This window comes from Bison bison, unplaced genomic scaffold (genome assembly GCF_000754665.1).
Source record: "Bison bison bison isolate TAMUID 2011002044 unplaced genomic scaffold, Bison_UMD1.0 scf7180017864056, whole genome shotgun sequence".
NCBI lineage: Eukaryota > Metazoa > Chordata > Mammalia > Artiodactyla > Bovidae > Bison > Bison bison.
In genome coordinates, this window is record NW_011494628.1 from 2,774,081 (window position 1) to 2,782,556 (window position 8,476).

An 8,476-nucleotide genomic window follows, 5' to 3' on the forward strand; every position below is an offset into this window, starting at 1 on the left:
AGCACAGACAAAAATAAGTGAAGTAAAATTATTAGGAAAAAAAAATGTACTATGGGTCTGTGAGTCTCTCTTGTTTTTGATTTTTTCAGTCTTTTCCCCTCAGTTCTTCCAGTTGAGTGACTTATACAGATTTGTCTTCACAGTCACTACCTCTTTTTTATATTGCTTCTAATATGCTGTCAAGCCCATTCTCCACCCCCATATATTTATAAATACTTAATTTCCAATTTCATTGAGATGTAATTGACAAGTAATATTGGATAAGTGTAAGATATATAGCATGATACGTATGTATATATTGTTAAGTCATTACCATAGTTAGGTGGGCTAACACATCTGTCATCTTACGTAGTTAACATTACTTTGTGTGGTGAGAATATTTAAGATTTACTCTCAGCAGCTTTCAAGCACACAGTACAGTATTGTTAACTGTAGTCACCATTCTGTACATGAGAGCCCCAGAACAATTTATCTTGAAACTGAAAGTTTGTACTCTTTGACAAAAATCTCTCCATTTCTTCTCACTCCCCCTCACCCTGTCAACTCTGTTTATATGAGTTCGAATTTTTAGATTCCATGTAAATGTGAGATCACACAGTATTTATTTTTCTGTCTGATTTATTTCTCTTAACATAATGTCCATAAGGTTCATCCCTGTTGTACAAAATGATAAAATCTCCTTTTTTGTGGCTCATGTTCTCTTGAATATATACACAACATCTTTATTCATTCATCCACTGATGGATATTTAGGTTATTTCCATGCCTTGGATATTGTGAATAATTTTGCAGTGATCACAGGGATGCAGATATCTCTAAACCCACTTTAAAATAATGTACTTTTCAGTTCAAGTATTTCATTTTTTAAAAAATATCTTTTGGCTGTGCTTGGGTCTTCGTTCCTGAACTTGGACTTTGTCTAGTTGCAACGAGTGGGAGCCCCTCTCTAGCGGTGGTGCGTGGGCTTATTGTGGAGCACAGCCTCCAGGGTGCGTGGGCTTCAGAAGCTGTGGTACACGGGCTCAGCAGTTGCTGCCTGTGGGCTCTAGAGCACAGGCTCAGTAGATGTGCTACACGGGCTCAGTTGCTCCTTGGCAGGTGGAATCTTCCCAGACCAGGGCTTGAACCTGTGTCACCTGCATTGGCAGGTGAATTCTTTACTTCTGAGCCTCCAGGCCACCAGCCTCAAGTACTTCATTTTTTAACTATTTACATTTATCTATTGAGATTATTGTGACCGTGCTTTCCATTAAGTCTTTGAACAAATTTATTGCAGCTTAAAGTCTTTGCTTGTTAATCCTTTCCTCTAAATTGTTTCATGTTTTTTAAAATTTATTGCTTTTTTCCCGTTCTTGACAGTAGGTCACATTTCCCTGCTGCATTTCATGTCTAGAAAGTTTTGATTGTAGAGTGGACACTGTGGATGATTTATCTCCAAATTCTCTTTTCTTCTGATGAGTGTAATTAACTAACTGCTTGATCACCTTGAGCTTGTGCAGGCTTGGTCTTATACTTTCAGATGGGTCTGTAGAGCACCTGAGGTGTTTTTAAGCCCTGATGACTTGGCCAGGTTCCTGTCTCCTCTGCAGTGTGAGCAGCTGAGATTGCTGCTCAAAGGCTCTTTTAGCTTTCCTCTTGTTTCCATTGGGCTCCTTAGAGTCTTCTGTGAGCATACTCAACTCAGGGGTCAGTGAGGAATTGGAAGGAGTTTGTATTAGTTTTTGAGGTTTCTGCTTCTGTGACTCACTCATTTTCTGAATTCGCCCTCTAAATTTTTAACCACTCTGTGGCCATGACATTAATAAGCCTGCAGCTTTTTGCTTGAGTTCTAGTAGTCTTGTGCCATTGTAGATGGGGAGTACCCTCAGGGAAAAAGCTGTGTAACTTTGAACCTCTTCCAATGTACTTCCCTTCTTTCAGTGGTCAAATTTCCAATTTCTTCCTACTCTTGGTGCTTTCTTCTGCCTTCAAATCATTTTTAAAAGTATTTTACCCAGAATTTTTTTTAATAATTGTTTTATGAGGAAGGGTTAATGAGTTGATAAAAGCTGTTAGAATTCTTCAGACTCATTTTCATTCATTTCACCTGGCCTGAAGCACAGTTGCTGACTTAACACACACCTTGTTTTAGGTCTGTGTTTTTAGAATAAGATAGAGACTCACAGTATTATTACATCATGTATTTGGATTAAGTAGGTAGTTATTTAATGAAAAGCCTGGAGCTGAACAGTGTTTGCAAAAACTTATGAAAGGGACAGCCATATTTCTTCTGCTGTTTCTTTTCCGCTTTCTTAGCACCAGCCTCTGATAGATAGCAGTGGAACCCGGGACTAGGTACTATTGGAAGAAAACGTGGTTTTCAGGTGTGTTTGACTTTTACTTCTCTTGGTATTTATAAAAAAAAAGTACTGAAATGTGTTGACCTCTTTGCCCAAGGGACTCTCAAGAGTCTTCTCCAGCACCACAGTTGAAAAGCATCAATTCTCTGGCCTAGCCTTCTTTATGGTCCAGCTCTCACATTTGTATATGATTACTGAAAAAACTGTGGCTTTGACTATACAGGCCTTTGTTGGAAAACTGATGCCTCTGCTTTTTAATATGTATCTAGGTTTGTCATAGCTTTTCTTCCAGGGAGCATGTTTCTTTTAATTTCATGGCTGCAGTCACCATCCGCAGTGATTTTGGAACCCAAGAAAATAAAATCTGTCACTGTTTCCACTTTTCCCCCATCTGTTTGCCATGGAGGGGTGCGACCGGATGCCATGATTTTCTTCTTTTGAATGTTTCCCAGTTGTAGGAACTGGTTATATACACTAAATCTGATGCTGGGCTTGATGTCAGCAGGGCTGGTAAGTGGGACCTGAACACGGACATGGAGTGATGGAGAGTAAGGTTAACCTGGAACTACAAAGAATTTTCGGAACTTATAGAAATGAGTTGAAACCTGTGAGCCCAGACTTGAACCTTCATGGCTCTCACTGCCTCCACACCTGTAACCTTTATGATGTAGGTATCCTGCAGTAGGTGTGATACACCTAACTGTGCAGATGCACAAAGGCCTGCCTCAGTATTACTTGGCAAAGCAGAGATGGGGATCTGACAGAAGCTAGGAAAACTGTAGGCCGGTTGCCGCCCTGTGCCCGTGAAGGTGAGCCAGAGATCCTTGACAATGTGTGAGGGCTGCCATAACCCCTGAACTTTAGCATTCCAAACCTGGTGGCTGCTTTTCTTTTGTCTTCTGTATCTCGTGGGGATTGATTTTTTTTTTTTTAAGCCAATTCTATATTGTCAGGGTATATTGTCACCCTGCTTTTTTAACTTACATGCAGAATACATCATGTGAAGTGCTGGGCTGGATGATGTACGAGCTGAAATCAAGATTGCCGGGAGAAATATCAATAACCTCAGATATGCAGATGACACCACCCTTATGGCAGAAAGTGAAGAACTAAAGAGCCTCCTGATGAAAGTGAAAGAGGAGAGTGAAAAAGTTGGCTTAAAGCTCAACATTCAGAAAACGAAGATCATGGCATCCGGTCCCACCACTTCATGGGAAACAGGATGGGGAAACAGTGGAAACAGTGTCAGACTTTATTTTTTGGGCTCCAAAATCACTGCAGATGGTGACTACAGCCATGAAATTAAAAGGAAGAAAAGTTACGACCAACCTAGGCAGCATATTTAAACGCACAGACATTAATTACTTTGCCAACAAAGGTCCATCTAGTCAAAATAATGGTTTTTTCAATAGTCATGTATGATTGTGAGAGTTGGACTATAAAGAAAGCTGAGCGCCAAAGAATTGATGCTTTTGAACTGTGGTGTTGGAGAAGACTCTTGAGAGTCCCTTCAACTGCAAGGAGATCCAACCAGTCCATCCTAAAGGAGATCAGTCCTGAATATTCATTGGAAGGACTGATGCTGAAGCTGAAACTCCCAACACGTTGGGCACCTGATGCAAAGAACTGACTCACTGGAGAAGACCCTGAATTCTGGGAAAGATAGATGGCAGGAGGAAAAGGGGTCAGCAGGGCGAGATGGCTGGATTGCATCACTGACTCGATGGATGTGAGTTTGAGCAAGCTCTGGGAGTTGGTGATGGACAGGGAGGCCTGGCATGCTGTAGTCCCTGGGGTTGCAGAGTCGAACACGACTGAGCAACTGAACTGAACTGAACCAAACCCAGAACTGTGAAAAATGTATTTGGAAAAATATAATTGCTACCCAGCAAGTTAAAAAGCCATCACAGACCATCCTTTGTCACCGTGGCACCAATGCACACCTCTTTTCATCGTATTTATCTTACAGATAAAGACAGTTGTGAAACTATACTTCTGGTGAATGTAACTCAACTATCCTTTGTTCATCTGATAACATACAAATCCTCTCTTTAAGAGAGAATACAAAATCTCTTTATCCATAGGTGGGTTAATTTCCTTTCTACCTGTGTCACATTTTCTACTTAACTTCCTGTAACTCAGATACCAAGATATGATATGTGATTAGGTACTATCAGATGATTATCAAAAGGGAGATAAATCGGTTAATATAAATAGAAATATTTTGTATCATAAGAAGAATACTCATTAGAATTTTCATTTCTACAACTAGTCATGTTGTAGTAGTTGCTGTCTATAATTACTTTCTGCTGTCACTCCGTATTCCCTCTCTTGGCAGTATCTCAGCTCATGGTAGTTTCTTGCCTGATGGGGTGACCTGACTCTTCATTCCTTAAGGGTCTGGGTCATTAGCAGTCCTGCCTGATTGTTTCCATTGACTTTAATCACAGTACATGGAAATACTAAGTGGCCTCCCAGAGAAACTCCTGCATTCCAGACATACTTTCTGGGAGCCCCTCTTGTGTAGTAGGCACTAGACTTCCCCTTGATTGTGAGGTCAGTCACCCTAATCGGTTCTGTAACCCCTTCTTTGTTTGTTGATTCATTGGCATGAATAACCCAAAGTGGCTGGGTGGCAGTCTTAACTTCCAGTTTAATGGAATCATTTCTGCATTCTTTGGTGGAAACTAAAATCTAACAAAGGAACAGTATGGCCATAGATGCATATAGGTGGCTAAGTGATATGGTGTGTTATGTGTGTCGGTGAATTGGGAAGCAAAGTGAATTAGTTTAGAGTGACAGTTAATACAAATTAATATAGGCACATATCATAATACTTGGGGAGTTAATCAGGATACCCTGTACTAAATATTTATTTTGAAAGAAGTGTAAATATATTCAAAATGTGCATTTTTTTTTTCTTTTTTACTTTTCACTATCCAGTATTTAATAATGGACTGGTGGTTGGTAACAGTTGAGTTTTGAATCTAGATCTGATATACTTTTTAGATTTTTTTACTTGTTTGTTTACCTCTAGGGTGAGACTTACATTTACTATTTTGAGCTTTTATAAATTAAAGAATACAGAACAATGAACATAAATGACTTCATTTATTTTCACAACTGAAAATAGTATAGTAGCATTGTGTGTCATATCTACTCTGAAACTAGAAATTATAATAATGCAGTGATTAGGAGGTTGAGCCTAGAGTCAGACTACCTGGCTTTAAATTTCATCCCTCAGTTCAGTTCAGCCGCTCAGTCACATCCGACGCTTTGCGACCCCATGAATCGCAGCACATCAGGCCTCCCTGTCCATCACCAACTCCCGGAGTTTACCCAAACTCATGTCCATTGAGTCGGTGATGCCATCCAACCATCTCATCCTCTGTCGTCCCCTTCTCCTCCCACTTTTAATCTTTCCCAGCATCAGGGTCTTTTCCAGTGAGTCAGTTCTCTGCATCAGGTGGCCAAAGTATTGGAGTTTCAGCTTCAACATCAGTCCTTCCAATGAACACCCAGGACTGATCTCCTTTAGGATGGACTAGTTGGATCTCCTTGTAGTCCAAGGGAGTCTCAAGAGTCTTCTCCAACACCACAGTTCAAAAGCATCAATTCTTCAGCACTCAGCTTTCTTTATAGTCCAACTTTCACATCCATACATGACTTCTGGGAAAACCATAGCTTTGACTAGACAGACCTTTGTTGGCAGAGTAATATCTTTGCTTTTGAATATGCTGTCTAGGTTGGTCGTAACTTTCCTTCCAAGGGGTAAGCGTCTTTTAATTTCATGGCTATAGTCACGCTTATCCTAAGTTTCAGTTAACTATTGCTCTGTAGCAATCCCCCCACCCCCATGTCAGTGGCTTAAAATGAGTGTGTGTGATTACTCATCAGAGTGCGTGTTATTACTCATAAATCTGTAGGTCACATGGATGGTTCCGATCATCTGGGCTAGATTTGGCTCATTTCAGCTGAGTTGATGTCACCTAGGATAGAGAGGAAACAAGTAGACCTCACCCTGGGAACTGACACAACATCTTTTCTGCCACGTTCTGTTGGTTCAAGTCAAGTTGTGAGGCCAGACGGCATTCAGGATATGGGGAAATCAGCTGTACCTCTTGGTGGGGGGAGCTGCATTATCACATTGCCAGGAGTTGGATCTAGGAGGGGTGGAGAATTGGAGCCATTTTATAGTCATTTTACCATACAACACAACCATGCACAAGTCTCTTCATCTCTTCGAATCTGTTTGCTAACCTGTAAAAATGGCTAGGAGAGTAATGATTCTTTTTGAGACTATTTTGAAGATCAGATAAAATAGTCTGTGTGAAGTGTCTTTGGTTGTGTCTTGATGTCTGCCAATATGTGCTCAGTATATGTTTATTATTATTGTTTGGTAGTAAGTGAAAGTAAAAGTTGCTCAGTCGTGTCCGACTTCTTGCAACCCCCATGGACTGTATCCTGGCAGGCTCCTCTGTCCGTGGAGTTCTCCAGGCAAGAATACTGGAGTGGGTAGCTGTTCCCTTCTCCAGTGGATCTTCCCAATCCAGGGACTGAACCCAGGTCTCCCACATTGCAGTTAGATTCTTTACCATCTGAACCACCAAGCAAGTCATGGAAGGTAATAATTGGGTGTGTGGTATTTATGACTTAAAATACTTAACAATAATCCTATGATGCTATCATTATTTCCTTCTTATGGCTGAGGAGACAGACCGAATTGCTTAAGTTACCAGTATGCGAAAGCTTGTGGTAGACCCAACATTTGAACCAACATTTTTTTTGTTTTCACCCTGAAAGCCTAGTACTTGACTTTGAGAGCCACTACAGTGGTAAAACATGTGGCCTCTGGAGCTTTGTTAGTCCTTGTCCCACACCTTATGGGCCTTTTAGCCTTGGGCAAATTACTTAACCTCTTTATGCCTCACTTTCTAGGAAAGGAGATTTCATACCTTGGTCACATGGTTGCTGGTGAGGATTAAATGAATTAATAGATGTTAACTGTTTAGAACTAGCTCAGGCTAGGTAGGTATGAAGTATGTTGTTATTCCTTTTCCTCTTTATTATTACATGCTGCTGTGTTTAGGCTGAAACTGTAAAAACTTTTCAGTTGAAAAGATTAAATGAGACTGAAATTATCACCCTTTTCTTTTTAGAGCCATCTAATTTTTTCATGAAGTAGTATTGACCTTTATGGTTAGTTTCTTAATACACTAATTATGGATTTTACTAATGTGAATTGGTTTTATAGGGATGGTTCAATTTGAGGAAAAACTATTCCACAGTATTTTGTCTCCCCCCTACCCTTTCCATTCGGAGCTTTTCTTGCACAGTGTCATTCATTTCTATGGTTTCTATTCAACGTTGGTTACCCTCAAATCAACATCTGAAGTTTGACCTTACTCCTGATTTTCATTCCTTAATTAGTTTTTCTTTTCTCTCCATTAGTTATTAAAATTAATTTTTTCCCTCACATTGTCTCCTCTCCTGTATGCTTATTGCTTCCGGTTTAGTGTAGCTCCTCCTATTTGTTGTTGTTTCTTTTCTTTTTTTAACATCTGACCTTATTGTTACTCTGAGAACATCTTAGTTTTGTTTTTCTTTTCACTTGAATATATATTTATTTTAGAATGCGGCAGTAACAGTATGATAATAAACATGTACCATTACAAACTTGTACCAAGACGCACACAGTCTTTAAAGTGTGTTGTTTTTCACAAGTAATTTAAATATGGCGTTATTATTTCGCACTAGAGTCAAAGATGACAGTTAGGTTCTTCAGCTTTGGAGCATTTAGTAACATTGAAATGATTGTCTAGTCAGGCAGAGGCAAGAAATTCAAATGCAGTTTTTTTCTCTTCTGCTGGTTCCTTTGCAGTAAGATCCATCTTCTCACGTGAGAAATCATTAGTAGGGAGACCTTCAACAACCTTCTAGGTCTTATCCTTGATTGTAACAGGGAACGAGTAAAGGAGATCATCAGGAATACCATAGGAGTTGCCATCAGAGATAATGCCCATGGACACAAACTCTCCCTCTGGGGTTCCAAACCAGATGTATCTGACGTGGTCACAGGTGGCTTTTGCAGCTAATGTGGCACTGGGCAGTTTCTGCGCCTTGATGACAGCAGCATCG

General features: G+C 40.1%; 1 pseudogene; it reads right to left on the minus strand.

Moving 5' to 3' along the window:
- Positions 1-6,875: 6,875 nt before the first annotated feature.
- LOC104985666 overlaps positions 6,876-8,476 on the minus strand; it is a 3,435-nt pseudogene continuing 1,834 nt past the window's right edge.